The 18,296-nt window shown below is 45.0% G+C and overlaps 1 non-coding gene across 1 annotated transcript; it reads left to right on the top strand.

The window, feature by feature from the left end:
* Positions 1 to 341: 341 nt before the first annotated feature.
* TRNAR-CCG (transfer RNA arginine (anticodon CCG)) lies at positions 342 to 414 on the top strand. Its single transcript has one exon. It is a non-coding gene; the product is annotated as a tRNA-Arg (tRNA).
* Positions 415 to 18,296: the final 17,882 nt, after the last annotated feature.

The raw sequence follows: 18,296 nt of genomic DNA, 5'->3' as shown, positions 1-18,296 counted from the left end.
TGTACAATGGAAATAGAGGATCGTTTAATCTGCCTCACATTGTCAATGGAAAAGTTTCCTTCTGAACAATTTTTAATACTGCCGTGGACTCCTGGAAGCATGGTCTCATAGAACGTTGTGCTCCAGTTGCTCTTACATCTAAAAGCCATCTTATCTGACTACTTTGAAAAATAAAACCCAAATAATCTTTTTTTGGAAATAGCCCTTGTCTTAATGTGCAATGAATATGTAGCTAGAAGCACTGCCCCTGGCCAAATGGAATCTTTTTTTCTAATGAGTACCAAGTTTAGTAATGGCAGCGGTAAGTCACTCCCAAGCTCAAATTTTGTTGAAGCAGCTGAGGCCCTGTGGCCTAATGGATAAGGCATCAGCCTCCGAAGCTGAGGATTGTGGGTTCAAATCCCACCTGGTTCACTTCTCTTTAATTCTCATTAAAACCTTTCAAAGTCATGCTGATATTTCCTCTTGGATTATTTTGATACACAACCATCTTTAACCCCTTCCTGACAGAGCCAGTTTTTGCGTTCCTGACAGAGCCCTTTTTTTCAAATCTGACATGTCTCACTTAAGTGGGGATAACTTTTTTTTGCTTTTACTTATCCCAGTGATTTTGAGAATGTTTTTTCGTGACACATTGTACTTCAAATTAGTGGTAAATTTGGGTCGATACAGTCTGTGTTTTTTTGTGAAAAATACCAAAATGTCGTGAAAAAATGGAAAATTTTGCAATTTGCAAAATGTTAAATTTTCTGCTTGTGAGACAAATAATCATACCACTCAAAATAGTTAATAACTAACATAGACCATATGTCTACTTTATGTTTCCATCATTATTTCAACTTCCTTTTAATTTTTTTGGACACTAGGAGGCTTACAATATGAATAGCAAATTCTCAAATTTTAAAGAAAATTTCAAACACTGATTTTTTTAGGGACCAGTTCAGTTCTGATGTGACTTTGAGGGACTTGTATGTGAGACACCCCCATAAATGATACCATTTCAAAAACTGCACCCCTCACAGTATTCAAAACAGCATTTTGGAAGTTTGTTAACCCTTTAGGTGTTTCACAGGAATTAAAACAAAGTGTAGGTGAAATTTCAAAATTTCATTTTTTTTGCAGATTTGCAATTTTAATACATTTTTCTAAGGAACACAGTACATTTTACTAGAGAAATGTGACTAAAAATTGATTCCCCCAATTCTTTTGTTTTCATAAATATCCTATATGTGGCCCTAGTGTGCACGTTGACCAAACCACAGGCTTCATAATAGAAGGAGCACCTACTTGATTTTGGAGCCTCCTTTTTATGAGATTATTTTTTAGGCACCATGTAGGTTTCTAGGCACCATAAGATTCTAAAATTTAGGAACCCCCCCACAAGTGACCCCATTTTGCAAACTACACCCCTCAGGGAATTCATCTAGGGGTATAGTGTACATTTCAAACCCCCAGGGGTTTCACCAATTTTGATACAACTGGGCAGTGAAAATGAAAAATTACATTTTTTACACAAAAATGCAGTTTTGGCTCAAAATTTTTCATTTTCAGAAGGTATGAAGGAGAAAAAGCACCCCAAAATCTGTGCCCCAATTTCTCCCGAGTACGGCAATGCCTCACATGTGACCAAAAAATACCAGTTGGGTGCATGGCAGGACTCAGAAGGGAAGGAGTGATTTTTGGATTTTGCAGCTCAGATTCTGGTGGAATTTTGGTGGGTGCTATGTCGCATTAGCAAGACCCCCCAAGCACCAATACAGTAGAACCCCCCCACAAGTGACCCCATTTTGCAAACTACACCCCTCAGGGAATTCATCTAGGGGTATAGTGTACATTTCAAACCCCCAGGGGTTTCACCAATTTTGATACAAGTGGTCAGTGAAAATGAAAAATTACATTTTTTTACACAAAAATGCAGTTCTGGCTCAAAATTTTTCATTTTCAGAAGGTATGAAGGAGAAAAAGCACCACAAAATATGTGCCCCAATTTCTCCCGAGTACGGCAATGCCTCACATGTGACCAAAAAATACCAGTTGGGTGCATGGCAGGACTCAGAAGGGAAGGAGTGATTTTTAGATTTTGCAGCTCAGATTCTGGTGGAATGTTGGTGGGTGCTATGTCGCATTAGCAAGACCCCCCAAGCACCAATACAGTGGAACCCCCCCACAAGTCACCCCATTTTGCAAAGTACACCCCTCAGGGAATTCATCTAGGGGTATAGTGTACATTTCAAACCCCCAGGGGTTTCACCAATTTTGATACAAGTGGGCAGTGAAAATGAAAAATTACATTTTTTACACAAAAATGCAGTTCTGGCTCAAAATTTTTCATTTTCAGAAGGTATGAAGGAGAAAAAGCACCCCAAAATCTGTGCCCCAATTTCTCCCGAGTACGGCAATGCCTCACATGTGACCAAAAAATACCAGTTGGGTGCATGGCAGGACTCAGAAGGGAAGGAGTGATTTTTGGATTTTGCAGCTCAGATTCTGGTGGAATTTTGGTGGGTGCTATGTCGCATTAGCAAGAACCCCCAAGCACCAATACAGTGGAACCCCCCACAAGTCACCCCATTTTGCAAAGTACACCCCTCAGGGAATTCATCTAGGGGTATAGTGTACATTTCAAACCCCCAGGGGTTTCACCAATTTTGATACAAGTGGGCAGTGAAAATGAAAAATTACATTTTTTACACAAAAATGCAGTTCTGGCTCAAAATTTTTCATTTTCAGAAGGTATGAAGGAGAAAAAGCACCCCAAAATCTGTGCCACAATTTCTCCCGAGTACGGCAATGCCTCACATGTGACCAAAAAATACCAGTTGGGTGCATGGCAGGACTCAGAAGGGAAGGAGTGATTTTTGGATTTTGCAGCTCAGATTCTGGTGGATTTTTGGTGGGTGCTATGTCGCATTAGCAAGACCCCCCAAGCACCAATACAGTGGAACCCCCCCACAAGTCACCCCATTTTGCAAAGTACACCCCTCAGGGAATTCATCTAGGGGTATAGTGTACATTTCAAACCCCCAGGGGTTTCACCAATTTTGATACAACTGGGCAGTGAAAATGAAAAATTACATTTTTTACACAAAAATGCAGTTCTGGCTCAAAATTTTTCATTTTCAGAAGGTATGAAGGAGAAAAAGCACCCCAAAATCTGTGCCCCAATTTCTCCCGAGTATGGCAATGCCTCACATGTGACCAAAAAATACCAGTTGGGTTCATGGCAGGACTCAGAAGGGAAGGAGTGATTTTTGGATTTTGCAGCACAGATTTTGGTGGAATGAATGGTGGGTGCTATGTTGCACCAATACAGTGGAACCCCCCCACAAGTCACCCCATTTTGCAAAGTACACCCCGCAGGGAATTCATCTAGGGGTATAGTGTACATTTCAAACCCCCAGGGGTTTCACCAATTTTGATACAAGTGGGCAGTGAAAATGAAAAATTACATTTTTTTACACAAAAATGCAGTTCTGGCTCAAAATTTTTCATTTTCAGAAGGTATGAAGGAGAAAAAGCACCCCAAAATCTGTGCCCCAATTTCTCCCGAGTACGGCAATGCCTCATGTGTGACCAAAAAGTGTCAGGACTCAGAAGGGAAGGAGTGATATTTGGATTTTGCAGCACAAATTCTGGTGGAATGATGGTGGGTGCTATGTCGCATTAGCAAGACCCCCAAAGCACCAATACAGTGGAACCCCCCCACAAGTGACCCCATTTTGCAAACTACACCCCTCAGGGAATTCATCTAGGGGTATAGTGTACATTTCAAACCCCCAGGGGTTTCACCAATTTTGATACAAGTGGGCAGTGAAAATGAAAAATTACATTTTTTTACACAAAAATGCAGTTCTGGCTCAAAATTTTTCATTTTCAGAAGGTATGAAGGAGAAAAAGCACCCCAAAATCTGTGCCCCAATTTCTCCCGAGTACGGCAATGCCTCATGTGTGACTAAAAAGTGGCAGGACTCAGAAGGGAAGGAGTGATATTTGGATTTTGCAGCACAAATTCTGGTGGAATGATGGTGGGTGCTATGTTGCATTAGCAAGACCCCCCAAGCACCAATACAGTGGAACCCCCCCACAAGTGACCCCATTTTGCAAACTACACCCCTCAGGGAATTCATCTAGGGGTATAGTGTACATTTCAAACCCCCAGGGGTTTCACCAATTTTGATACAAGTGGGCAGTGAAAATGAAAAATTACATTTTTTTACACAAAAATGCAGTTCTGGCTCAAAATTTTTCATTTTCATAAGGTATGAAGGAGAAAAAGCACCCCAAAATCTGTGCCCCAATTTCTCCCGAGTACGGCAATGCCTCACATGTGACCAAAAAATACCAGTTGGGTGCATGGCAGGACTCAGAAGGGAAGGAGTGATTTTTGGATTTTGCGGCTCAGATTCTGGTGGAATGAATGGTGGGTGCTATGTGGCATTAGCAAGACCCCCGAAGCACGGTGAAATTATGAACCTAATAATCCATAGATGTGTGGTATATTTTAAAACACTCCTTTATACATAGGCCGTGTTTGTCGGGGCAAGTGTCACACTGGAAAATAGTTTGCTTTCTTATTCCCTTTTTATAGCAAACTTTGCACCTTTTTTGTGTCCTGCCCTTTTTTCCAGTGGAGGGGATTTCATCAGGAAAATGCTGCCCTGGTACAATACGGGGGCCAGTACTAGAAGTACTGGGGCCCTCTGCCTGCTGGTTCCCAAATATTAGGCCCTTTATGACTTCCTCTTGAAAGTGCATAAATGTCCCCCTCTGGCCGGTAGAACGGAATAGCACGTAAGCGTTATACAGTGCCATCTGGATGATATACACGGCCAGCTTCTTGTACCAGATTTTTGTTTTCCGCAGGGCACTGTACGGCTTCAGTACCTGATCTGAAAGATCCACTCCGCCCATGTACCTATTGTAATCCAGGATACAATTAGGTTTGGAGGTGTGGGTACTGGTACCTCGTACAGGGACGGAGGTGGTACTGTCTCCGTGAATTTTTGTCAGTATAAGGACATCCCTCTTGTCCTTATATTTGACCAACAACATATTTTCGGTGCATATTCCCCTGCTTTCACCCCTTCTCATTACTTGGGCAATGTGCGTTTTTGGGAGGCCTCTTTGGTTCTTGCGCACAGTACCGCAAGCTGCTGTACCTCTTGAACCAAGGGCCTTAAACAGGGGGATGCTGGTGTAAAAGTTATCCACATAGAGGTGATAACCTTTATCCAGGAAGGGGTGCACTAAATCCCAGACAATTTTTCCACTAACACCTACGAGGGAGGGGGGGCATTCTGGCGGTTCAATTCTTGAATCCTTCCCTTCATATACCCTAAACCTGTGAGTGTACCCTGAGGTGCTTTCACACAGCTTATACATTTTTATGCCATACCTTGCCCTCTTACTGGGAAGGTACTGGCGGAATTTAACCCTTCCTTTAAAATGTATAAGGGACTCGTCTATGCAAATGAATTTATCTGGGATGTACATGTCTTCAAATTTGGCACTGAAATGATCAATGACCGGCCTGACTTTGAATAGCCGGTCAAAGGTGGGATCATCTCTGGGTGGGCACTGTGCATTATCGTTGTAATGCAAAAATTTAAGGATCGTCTCAAATCGAGCCCGGGGCATGGCCATACGGTAAAATGGGGTGCTGTACAGAACATCTGTACTCCAATATTGCCTAATTTCTGGCTTTTTTACTATGCCCATATGAAACACCAGACCCCAAAACGTCATCATCTCTACTGCATCTACAGGGGTCCACCTAGCAAATGATGACGTGGGGTTTTGAGCAATAAACTGCTGGGCATATAAATTAGTTTGGTCCACCATTAAATTTATAAAATCATCAGAGAAAAATAATTTGAAAAAGTCAATTTCTCTGAGACCTGTGGAATCAAATTGGATTCCTGGCATGGCCAAAAACTCAGGAACCTGGGGCTCAAAATTGTCTGGTGGTGGGGTCCATACAAGATCAATTATTGGGGGGGGGTCTCAGCTGCTCTACGGGGACGTCTTTGAGGGGGTCCCTCATCACCAGAGGAGGAAGAGGAGCTTAAGGCGAATCCTTCAAATTCCCCGCTTGCATCACTGGCTGTGTCAGAGTCAGAAGCAAGCATGGCATATGCCTCCTCTGCTGAATACATTCTTCTGGATGACTGGGATGACATTTGGGATGACATTTGGGATGCCATTTTTATTTTTGTGTTACTGGTAGTGAAATGTTTCAACACGTGTATAGTGTAGGGGGGGGTACAAACTTTATTTCAACCTGGGGGGAATGTAGTGTGTAATGTGTATGTAGTGCAGAAAAAAAAAATACTTTATACCAAAAAAAAAAATTGAAGGGGTTAAAAAAAAAAAAAATTGAAGGGGTTAAAAAAAAAAAATTGAAGGGGTTAAAAAAAAAAAAGGTCCTGCGCCAAAAATTGAGCACAGATGTTGGTCAGTAACGTCTGTCACTGAACAGCGCTCAAAGGCAACAGGAATTTGATAAAAAAAAAAAAAAATAGATCAACCCTGTGCCGAAAAAGCTGATCAGTGATGTACGTCACTGATCAGCGCACAGTGGCCACAGGACACCCACAAAATCACAGTGTGTGTAAAAATTTTTTTTAAAAAAGACCCCACAAAAAAAAAAAAAAGGTGATCAGTGATGCGACACTGATTACCAGTGAGGGGCAGCAGGTGCACAACCTTTGGTGCAACTGACAGTGCAACTGGCAGCAACTGACAGGTATATATAAAAAAAAAAAAAACCTCTGCACCCCCAAAAAGTTGCTGATCACCTCAGATATAGTGATCAGCACAAAAGGCGGGGGCAGCAGACACAAAATTTAGCACTCTCTATCACTCTCTGTCACTCTCTGTCACTATCTCTCACTATCTCTCACTATCTATCACTATCTATCACTATCTATCACTCTAGGACACTAAAAAACCTGCACCCCCAAAAAGGGGGGGTAGCAGACACAAAATATACACTCTCTATCACTCTCTGTCACTATCTCTCTCTATCTCTCACTATCTATCACTATCTATCACTCTATGACACTGCTGCAGCAGCACTGACAGTTATATATATATATAAAAAAAAAACTGCAGCCCCAAAAAGGGGGGGTAGCAGACACAAATCTCTCTATCTCTCTATCTCTCTATCTCTCACTATCTATCACTATCTATCACTATGACACTGCAGCAGCAGCACTATATATATATAAAAAACCCCTGCACCCCCAAAAAGGGGGGGTAGCAGACACAAAATATAGCTCTCTCTGTCACTATCTCTCTATCTCTCTCTATCTCTCTCTCTATCTCTCTATCTCTCTATCACACTGCAGCAGCAGCAGGAAGTCCCAAGAAGTCAGATCCAGGAAGCGTCCAGCACGCTACAAGCAGTGATCAGGTAATCAGGTAAGGTATTTGCAAGGATCAGGTAAGTATTAGCAAGGATCAGGTCAGTATCACGGCAGATAGGCACGGTGACCGCTCTGCACGCTACTCCAGACCGGAATGGCGTCTGCAGCGCAGTCACCGTTAGTTTAAATGTCGCGCCTTGGCTGTGATTGGTCCGTGGGTCCCACGGACCAATCACAGCCTTGGGGGCAGGTGGGGTGAGGGTGGGGTGAGGTGTCATCGTCACCGATGACCCCCTCATGCTCCCTGACGCCCGGCGGTGATTGACACCTGTGTTACCGAGCGTCTGATTCGCTGGTAACACAGGAAAACGCTGTGAATGGCTGTTCACACTGAACAGCCAATCACAGCGATCGCCGACGGGGGGGCGACATCGCAGCCCCCCCTGGGCATGCAGGGACATGTCTGCTGTCAGGGACAGCAGACATCGTCCCTCTGTCACTGCGTCTCGAGACGCAGTGACAGTTTAAAGTCATGACGTACATTTATGCCATGTGTCGGGAAGTACATCCCGGCCATGACGTAAATGTACGTCAAATGTCGGGAAGGGGTTGAGCCAAATTTATTTCATGTGATTGACTAGAAGCATCTGGAAAAAAATGACATATTTCCATGAAAGATAAGTGTTGAACAATGGAACGAAAGGACTGTTTAAGCTGCCTCACATTGTCAACTTAAAAGTTTCATTCTGAATAATTTTAAAAAGTGCCTTGGTCTACGTTGAAGAAGAAAACCCAAATAAACTTATTTTTTACTTAATGTGCAATGAATATGTAGCTAGATTCTCTGCCCCTGGCCGAATGGAACTTTACACTTATGAGTACCCAGTCTAGGAATAGCAGGTGTATGTCACTCCCAAATGTACTTTCCAGGTCCAGCAGTTGAGGCCCAGTGGCCAAATGGATAAGGCATCAGCCTCCGGAGCTGGGGATTGTGGGTCGCATCTCATTAAAGCCTTTCAAAGTCATGCTGATATTTCCTCTTGGGTTATTTTGATACACAAGCATCTTTAAGCCAAATTGATCTCATGTGATTGACTTAAATAGAGGATCGTTTAATCTGCCTCACATTGTCAAAGGAAAAGTTTCCGGTACTTATGTACTAACTGGGCAGCCGATTTTATAATCGGGTCCATCGCATCGCATCGCATCGCATCCGACCATATCGCATGCGATGCGATGCGATGCGATGACCCGATTTTTCCATAGGATTCAATGTTAAAATGGACTGAGTCCATTTTAACATGGAATTCAATGGGAAAAGGGGTCCTTTTCATACCCCTACTATCCAAGTGGGCATGGAGTTGGATATGAACCTGTGGCGAGCGTAGTGAGCCACCAAGCCCGAAGCGTGGCGAGCCTCGCGAGGGGACACAGAATACCGTCCGCTCGCCACGCTTCGGGCTCAGTGGCTCGCTACGCTCGCCACAGGTTCATATCCAACTCCATGCCCACTTGGATAGTAGGGGTATGAAAGGACCCCTTTTTCCCATTGAATTCCATGTTAAAATGGACTCAGTCCATTTTAACATTGAATCCTATGGAAAAATCGGGTCATCGCATCGCATCGCATCCGATATGGTCGTATGCGATGGAATGCGATATCGCATCACATCGCATCTGATTGTATGCCTTAAGTTAAGGCATACAATCAAAAAATCGGTAGCCCAGATAATACATAAGTACCAAGTTTCCTTCTGAACAATTTTTAATACTGCCGTGGACTCCTGGAAGCATGGTCTCATGGAACGTTGTGCTCCAGTTGCTTTTACATCTAAAAGCCATCTTATCTGACTACTTTGAAAAATAAAACCCAAACCATCTTTTTTTGGAAATAGACATAGGGTAACCATAGGGTTAATAAGTTGATTTCTACAATGGTTTGCTGTACTCCTATAAGCCCTGAATAGACCCTTGCCTATGCATACTGTATATTTAGAGAATGGACAACTGTGACCTTCTAGGGCACAGAGGACATTAGTATTTTGCTGAGCCAATGTCCTTGAAGTGTCTCTTTGCTGTCCTTATATTAATTCCTTGAAACCTAAAAGAACATATATTCCCTCCAGGAACAAAATGGCACTGCAAGCAGGGTTTCAAGGGTTAATTTTGGCCAGTCAACCATTTTAAATGTTAATGTGGTTTATGCAGTACAGTAGGAGAGAGGTTAGGATAGAGTCCTGTCCAAAAAGAATGCTAATGTGTTAAGGTGCCCATACACATTACAATTATTGTATACAATATCGTATCTCATCGCATCTCAGTTTCGCAATGAGATCTAGTATAAAAAGTATGTGCTGCACATACTTTTTGTACTAGATCTCATCGCAAAACCGAGATGCGATGTTGTATACAATAATTGTAACATGTATGGGCACCTTTAGACACAGTGCTATTTTTCAGCAGGAACTGAGGGCCTTATTCTAGTTCACTCTGACAAAATCCTTCTTAGATGGACAAAACCATGTGCAGTGCACATGGTTTTGTCCATCTAAAGGTGCATACACACGGGGGGGGAGATATATTGCTAAGCAGTATATTGCTCAGTGTCTCCTTTTCATCAGCGACCAGAGATGGTCGCAGATGAAAAGGAACCTCTGCTGGGGGAGCCGCAGAGGTAATTAGCTGGTCGCAGGAGCAAGCTCCTGCAACCAGCGATTACAATGGGGCTGAAACCGGGAGCGCGCACCTGACGATTTATCGCCGGGGCACACTTCCATCACTGGCAATATGGTCGCCTGCGACCATATTCCCAGCGATATCGCCCTCGTGTGTACACAGCATAAGAAGGATTTTGTCAGAAAGAGAGTAAGGCCCTCAGTTCCTGCTGGAGCCTGCTGAAACATAGCACTGGTTAGACATATGTATGTCACGGTTGGTTGCTATTTGAGCGAGGTTTCTGTGATTTTACCTGAAAAACATCACAGTTGTCTCTTTAGGAGAAAGGTACTTATGTATTATCTGGGCTCCCATGTTAAATGCACCCCATTTTTTCATACCCCTACTATCCAACTACGCATGGAGTTGATTTTATATAGTGTGGCGAGCGTAGCGAGCCACCGTGCCCGAAGCGTGGTGAGCGCAGCGAGCTCCGCGAGGGGACGCGGTCTTATAAGACAAACGGGAGCCCAGATATTACATAAGTACCGAAAAATGTTCTTCAAAATGTTTAAAAAACTTTTGAAAGTTAAAAATCAATTAGTAAAAGTCCAGAAATGTTTTAAAAAATCTGTTTAATCAAACTTTTAAGGAAACGCATGTGGATAGATCTGATAATGAAGTTATGCATTTGCCTTTCACTATTACGGACAATGAGAATGGAGTCAGTAATTATATTCTGGGGAATTCTGACAGTTCCCATGTAAGAAATTCTGAGGGGAAGGGCACTTATTGTTCCCAAGCAGTGGCGTAACTATAGTCCCGCAGCCCCAGCGGTGACGGGGAGGCGCTAAGAAGGTGTGGGCGCCAGGGGGGTCTGCGGGACTATAGTTACCTTCTGTCGGGTCCTGACTCCTGCCCTCCCCACCTCCTTACCCCATAGCGGCCGCTGCCTCTAACCCGGACCCGCAGACCTGTTGGGTCCCCGGCTCTCCCGGCTCCGGTGCTAATATAATAAGTGACACTAAGAAAATGGTTGCCCCATACAGCAGACCATTTTTAAGGTTGCTAGAGGAGGCCGCCGCCTCTTCTAGCATCCTCAAAAACTGTCTGCATTATGGGGGCAGCCATTTTTTGAGTGTCACTTATTATATTAGCACTGCAGCCGGACCCGGGGACCCGACAGATCTGCCTTTCCGGGTTAGAGGCAGCGGCGCCAGCGGCAAAGGGGTAAGGAAGGTGTTAATATTTCTGGGGGGGGGGGAGTGTTAAGTTATGCGGGGAGGGGGGGGGGGGCTCTGGATATGTAGTTACTCCACTGTTCCCAAGTACTAGCTGGAATACACAGAGAAGAGTGTCTTGCAGATAGATACATTAAGGGGATGTTTGTTCAGCTGCTGCTGACAGAGAAATGTCTAAAGATTCAGCACACTCAGATGCTGTAGTAAACTTTGAAACAGTAATGCTGTGTACACACGGTCCGATTTCCTTTCCGATGTTGACGATATAGTCAACATCGGATCGGCATCGGATCAACATCTGATGCAGATCGCAAGGGTTTTAACCCTTGCGATCCCAATCCGATCCCGATGCGCGTTCACGTATCGGAAGCCAGAAAGTCTTGGCTGCCTTGTCTATATAGTGCAGATCTGCACTATATAGTCAACATAGGATGCAAATCGGATGTGCCTTAAGATCCTATCCACGATCCTATCTGACCAGATCGTGGATAGGATCGTAAGGCACATCTACCGTGTGTACACACCATTATGAACGAATGTACTCGCATCACAGATGACAACACTGCAGTGATGTGTAATGGAATCGTCATATGAACCCATATCTGGGGATTTGACAAAATGTAAGGAAAATATTGAACTCCATGTATGCAGTGATTATGCAGCATTGAATGCACATGAGGTTTCTGACAAAATGCTGACATATGAGATTAACAGTGGTACTCCCAGTCAGCAACTTGGCTTATCAACCATGTACAGTGAGATGTGGTTTCATATGACACAAATGAATAAAACCCCATTAGAAGCAGAGTTAGATAATGGGGTAGTGTTTATGTCTTCTGCCTTACCAAATGAGACATGGGAATTGCCAAAAGCCAGGGGGTGGGAGATGAGCAGGGTTTCCGTCCCTGCGACAGAAAACTGTCCCCATGATATTATTGATGCTGAAAGTGAAAATGTTTCTGATAAGGGAATTTCTAATGTACAGAAAGTTCACTGTGTACAGGGTGGTATAGGATTCACACTGATTAGGGTGGTTGACACACTGATAAAGATCTATGATGTGTATACACCCATTATTGACAAACTGATTTGCGAATTGTCTGACACCAGAAAGCAACAGACAATTACATACACACTGACTGGGAAATTATTTAGTGACAAAGTTGCAGATTTTGGCCCTTATTCTGATTCGGTCGGTACGGCCCGCGTGCGGCCGTACCGCCGATGTTTGGACTCTGCACATGCGCAGAGGTCAATCTGCGCATGTGCAGCCCCCTTCGCCGCAGACGTATTTCGTCCGCCGCAAAGGGGGCGTATAGGGGCGTGAGAGGCTTCATGCCCTCATTTCCCTATGTGTACGCCCCGCGTTTCATGGGCGTTCCCATGCAAACGCGGGGCGTATGCATGGTAATGAGGGCATGACGCCCTCATTACCATGACATGGGGGCGGAAAGCTGACGTCGCCGGATGTCAGCTTTCAGCCCCCATACAAGCTACCACACGGACGATTGTCCGTGTGGTCTTAGCTTGCGGGAGCTGCCGCGGCGTGCGGGCCTGCCTTCGATGGTCGACGACCATCGAATGCAGGGGGCAGCTCCCACCATGGTGGAGGCGTAGCCTCCACCATTTTAATGCGGATCGCCAGCCGTCCGTGTACGGACGGCCGTGGCGATCCGTCTGGTGGGCGGCCCTTGGTTTGTGCGGTCGGAGCCCCGTGTGCGGCTCTGACCGCACCAACCAGAATAAGGGCCTTTGTGTTTGGTAATGAAGTTAAAATTCCAATGCATATCCTTTCAGAACCTTACCAATTAATTGTTTTGACAATGGCAGAGAAATGGATTGTGCATAGCACGAGTCCCGGAAAAAGACTGATAGATGGAAGATGGTACGCACAAGAGGAAAGATGAATGAAAAGAGAAATGTATTCTTTACCTGATGTCCGTATTTACAAGATGGGCTTGTGAAAAAGTTGCCAGTGACCAAAGGGACACTTCCAGTATATTGGATTTCACTACAAGCAGGGGCGTAGCTAAGGGTTCATGGGCCCTGGTGCGAAAGGTCAGCTTGGGGCCCCCCTACATACAACAAAATTAAAATCTCTGTCTTTTTATATTTTAATACTCTATTTGTAATCTCCCATATGTATTTCGCTTCAAAATATGGCTGATTCCTCATACCTGTAAATCAATTCTGTCTCCATACCCCTATACCCACCACACACACTACTCCCCCTGTCCACTCACATACGCCCCATATCCTTACATAACCTATTTCCCATGTGTTCCCAAATACACCCCATACCCTCTACCCCCAACATACCCTACTCACCCTAATCTCCTACAAACACTCCATATACCAAGACCCCAAACACATCCTGCACTTCAGCTCTCCCCAACAATCCCCCCAATAACCCTCAATCCCCACCACACACACCCCATTCTACCCACATACAGCACAGGAGCCCTGCGGAAGCAAGTTCCCACCTGTGAGCTGTAATGGCATCACACATGTCAAGTGACATGAGCTGCAGCCTGCAGCAGGTGTGTCACATGATGGGTATATAAAGAAGAGTATCTAAAGTACTAGTACAGGCTGAGCCACCTTACATTGCTGCACTTACATTGTGTGCTGCGGCAGGCTACTCCGAATCCCAGCCCAGTGTGTCACACACGCTGGGGCTCCTGGCTAGCCACCGCACCCCTGAGCACTCAGACAGATTCGCCAAGAGGGAAACTGAGGGCAGACAAGAGTCCTACTTCTTCTCCCATGAGTGCGCTTGCACAGGGTGCGCGGTGCTGGCGTCGGCGCATGACATCATGGCGCACAGCACCGGCCCGCGCATTGCACTCTTGGGAACGGGTGAAGGGGAGAGCCGGCGGCGCAGTCCACTCCAGACAGCACACAGAGCGCCCGGGAGCCAGGAGGAACATGAGGTGCACAGAGCGGCAGCAGGTCCACTAACTTCTGCCGCTGCTCTCCCCAGGCTCAGAGCGGAGTTAAGGCGTACGGCACACAGGGCCCTACGCCTCTGCCGGACAGTGGCGGGGGTTGGGCCCCCCTGGCTCAGGGGCCCGGTCGCAGGTGCGACCGCTGCGACCCCTGTAGCTACGCCACTGACTACAAGCAAAGAAAAACTGCCATTATATGCACTATGACATCATTATCGTTTGATGAGACATTGAGCACTCTACAGGTAATGAATACATCTTTGTGGTGGTTTTTGTTTTTGGGCCAAAATTTGATAACGGTCAAATGAGCCAAACTTAACAATGGCTCTGTTCTTCTGTGGGGGTCATCACAGAATCGGTGCAAGTTATTGCCCCATCCTAAAACATTGAGTATGCTATGATCGGTCCAATTGGATCCTAAAGCCTTATGGTGTGTACACACGTTAGATGTGCCTTAAGATCCTATCCACGATCTGATCAGATAGGATCGTGGATAGGATCTTAAGGCACATCCGATTTGCATCCTATCTTGACTATATAGTGCAGATCTGCACTATATAGACAAGGCAGCCAAGACTTTCTGGCTTCCGATACGTGAACGCGCATCGGGATCGGATCGGGATCGGATCGGGATCGCAAGGGTTAAAACCCTTGCGATCTGCATCCAATGTTGATCCGATGCCGATCCGATGTTGACTATATCATCAACATCGGAAAGGAAATCGGACCGTGTGTACACAGCATTACTTTCAAATCCAAACCTGCAAAGGACATACTGTAACCTTTGTAATTAAATACATATTCCAACATACATACCCCTTTCAGATAATTCTAACAGAATTTTGTACAGTGATGCAACCTGGCCAAGACCGCTTATAGGGAAAAGTGGCTCTAAATTGCACACCCTCAGTTATGAAAGGTGTCATCTGCTGAGAATAAGAAGGGTTACACAGAGAGAGAGGGTGCAAATGCACTATGCGATCATTACATTCTAATATATAATAAGAGGTTGTTGGTATATCATTGGCCAGTGATATTGGCCTGCCCACCAGTCCAGGTCAACTCTTGTCGAGCAGGTCCCTAACACTATGGGGTCACAACCTGGGACGCAGGGAACCCCGAAACAGGATCCAGCTAAGGACCCCCCCCAGGGAATCACAATAAAGAATAGTGATAGTAAAGTGGTGACATTATAAGTATGGAGGTCCCTGCTATATGTTTGGAGGTAGAGAGTATGTGAAATAAAGAGTGCATACAGAAATAATAAACAAACATGATGTAAAAAGTGACTGTGTATTTCACATACTCTCTACCTCTGCGGTTCACCTCCAACTGTGTCCATGTTGAAAAAGTGAAAAACCCATGTCGACCTAACGACTGTCAACCTTGCCCCATGTCGAACTATAACCCTGTCGACCTTGCCCCATGTCGACCCAACGTGGTCAACCTAATGACTTTCGACCTAAGTGTGGTCTAATAGATGATCCACACCCCCCCCCCCCACCACCCTCTATGTTTTTAAGCAGGGAACCAGCATGGACTGCACTGAGACAGAGGCATAATTCCAAGTAAGTCCTATTTATTTGTACATGGTCGACATGGGGCAAGGTCGACATGGGTCAAGGTCGACAGGTTTTAGGTCGACATGGGTTTAGGTCGACATGAGGTTTTTCACTGTTTTTGAGCCGACGTGCCAACAGGCAGCATTTCATGCCCTACCATCCACTAGGGCGTGGCGGGAGAATAAAATAGTGTGCCGAGGGCAGCGAGGCACCGTGCCCGAAGCATCGCGAGCAAAGCGAGCGATGCGCGGGGCTGCGATTCACCTCCAACTGTGTCGGTGTTGACCTAACGACTGTCTACCTAAACCCATGGCAACCTAAACACCTGTCGACCTTGACCCATGTCGACTTATAACCCTGTCGACCTTGCCCCATGTCAATCCAACGTGGTCAACCTAATGACTGTCGACCTAATAGATGATCCACACCCCCCCCCCCACCACCCTCTATGTATTTAAGCAAGGAACCAGCATGTACTGCACTGAGACAGAGGCATAATCCCAAGTAAGTCCTATTTATTTGTACATAGTGTCAGAAAATGTGGGGTTGGCATCTGGGCGTGGGGCCCCCGGGCTGCTCTGGCTGGACTGTCTCAGGGCATCACAACTTAAATACACAGTCACTTTTTACATCATGATTGTTTATTATTTCTGTATGCACTCTTTATTTCACATACTCTCTACCTCCAAACATATAGCAGGGACCTCCATACTTATAATGTCACCACTTTACTATCACTATTCTTTATTGTGATGCCCTGGGGGGGTCCTTAGCTGGATCCTGTTTCGGGGTTCCCTGCGTCCCAGCTGGTGACCCCATAGTGTTAGGGACCTGCTCGACAAGAGGTGACCTGGACGATTGGTGGGCAGGCCAATATCACTGGCCAATGATGTACCAACAACCTCTTATTATATATTATAATGTAATGATCGCATAGTGCTGGGGTAGCCAACCATAGTCCTCGAGAGCTACCAACAGTGCATGTTTTGCAGGTCTCCTCACAGAATCACAAGTGAGCTAATTAGCTCCACCTGTAGATCTTTTAAAATGTGTCAGTGATTAATGAGTGCAGCTGTGCAGCAGCTAGGTTGTCTGGAAAATGTGAACTGTTGGTATCTCTCGAGGGCTGGGGTTGGCTACCACTGGCATAGTGCATTTGCACCCTCTCTCTCTGTGTAAACCCTTTTATTCTCAGCAGATGGCACCTTTCATTACTGAGGGTGTGCAATTTAGAGCCACTGTTCCCTACTATGTATCTGTGTAGCAATACACACCTGAGGTTTGAGAATGCCTCATCTAGATTAGCACCCTCCCCCCACCACCCTCTATGTATTTAAGCAGGGAAACAGCATGGACTGCACTGAGACAGAGGCATAATTCCAAGTAAGTGCTATTTATTTGTACATAGTGTCAGAAAATTTGGGGTTGGCATCAGGGCGTGGGACCCCCGGGCTGCTCTGGCTGGACTGTCTCAGGGCATCACAACTTAAATACACAGTCACTTTTTATATCATGTTTGTTTATTATTTATGTATGCACTCTTTATTTCACACACTCTCTACCTCCAAACATATAGTAGGGTCCTCCATACTTATAATGTTACCACTTTACTATCACTATTCTTTATTGTGATGCCCTGGGGGGGTCCTTAGCTGGATCATGTTTCGGGGTTCCCTACTTCCCAGGTGGTGACCCCATAGTGTTAGGGACCTGCTCGACAAGAGGTGACCTGGACGATTGGTGGGCAGGCCAATGATATACCAACAACCTCTTATTATAATGTAATTATCGCATAGTGCATTTGCACCCTCTCTCTCTGGGCAAGACTGCTTATAAACAGGTGGCTGTCCCTGGCTTCTTACTGGGCAGCGGTGTCACTGTACACTAGAGCAATGCACTTTCTATGCTGGTAACTCAATGCAACCTGGCACCAGTTTACATTACAATATCTCTACTTTCTTTCACATCATTCCTTATTTATACAGCATAGCAGAAACTTGTGTGTAAAATATATCCACCCTTCCCTGGTTATCAGAATTTTATCAGCTTTAATTTATGTTGATCTTTTGCAGCTGTTTTGTTGTATGTATTTAGAATGGGATGTGCACAGAAAAGAAATGGGGAACTCAGCTCTTGTTACAAATCCTGTCACCTTTCATTTGTCTTTTTTCTTCCCCAGTGGCTCGATTTAATTTCAGTGAAAGCGTGCTAGTTAGGATACTGCAGAACCCAATTGGCGGGAACCATATAACCGCATTTATATGCAAGTTAAAATTATCGTGTGATGAGAAAAGCACTCTACAGGTAATGAACACATCTTTGTGGTGTTTTTTGTTTTGGGGCCAAAATTTGATAACTCAAATGAGCCAAACCTAACAATTGCTCTGTTCTTCTGTGGGGGTCATCACAGAATCGGTGCAATTTATTGCTAATTTGCCCCATCCTAAAACATTGTGTTGCACAGAGTATGCTATGATCGGTCCAATTGGATCCTAAAGCCTAACTTTCAAATCCAAACCTGCA

Source organism: Crinia signifera, chromosome 8 (assembly GCF_055691185.1).
Source record: "Crinia signifera chromosome 8, ASM5569118v1, whole genome shotgun sequence".
NCBI lineage: Eukaryota > Metazoa > Chordata > Amphibia > Anura > Myobatrachidae > Crinia > Crinia signifera.
Note: the sequence above shows the minus strand (reverse complement) of the source record. Positions and strands in the feature narration are given on the sequence as shown.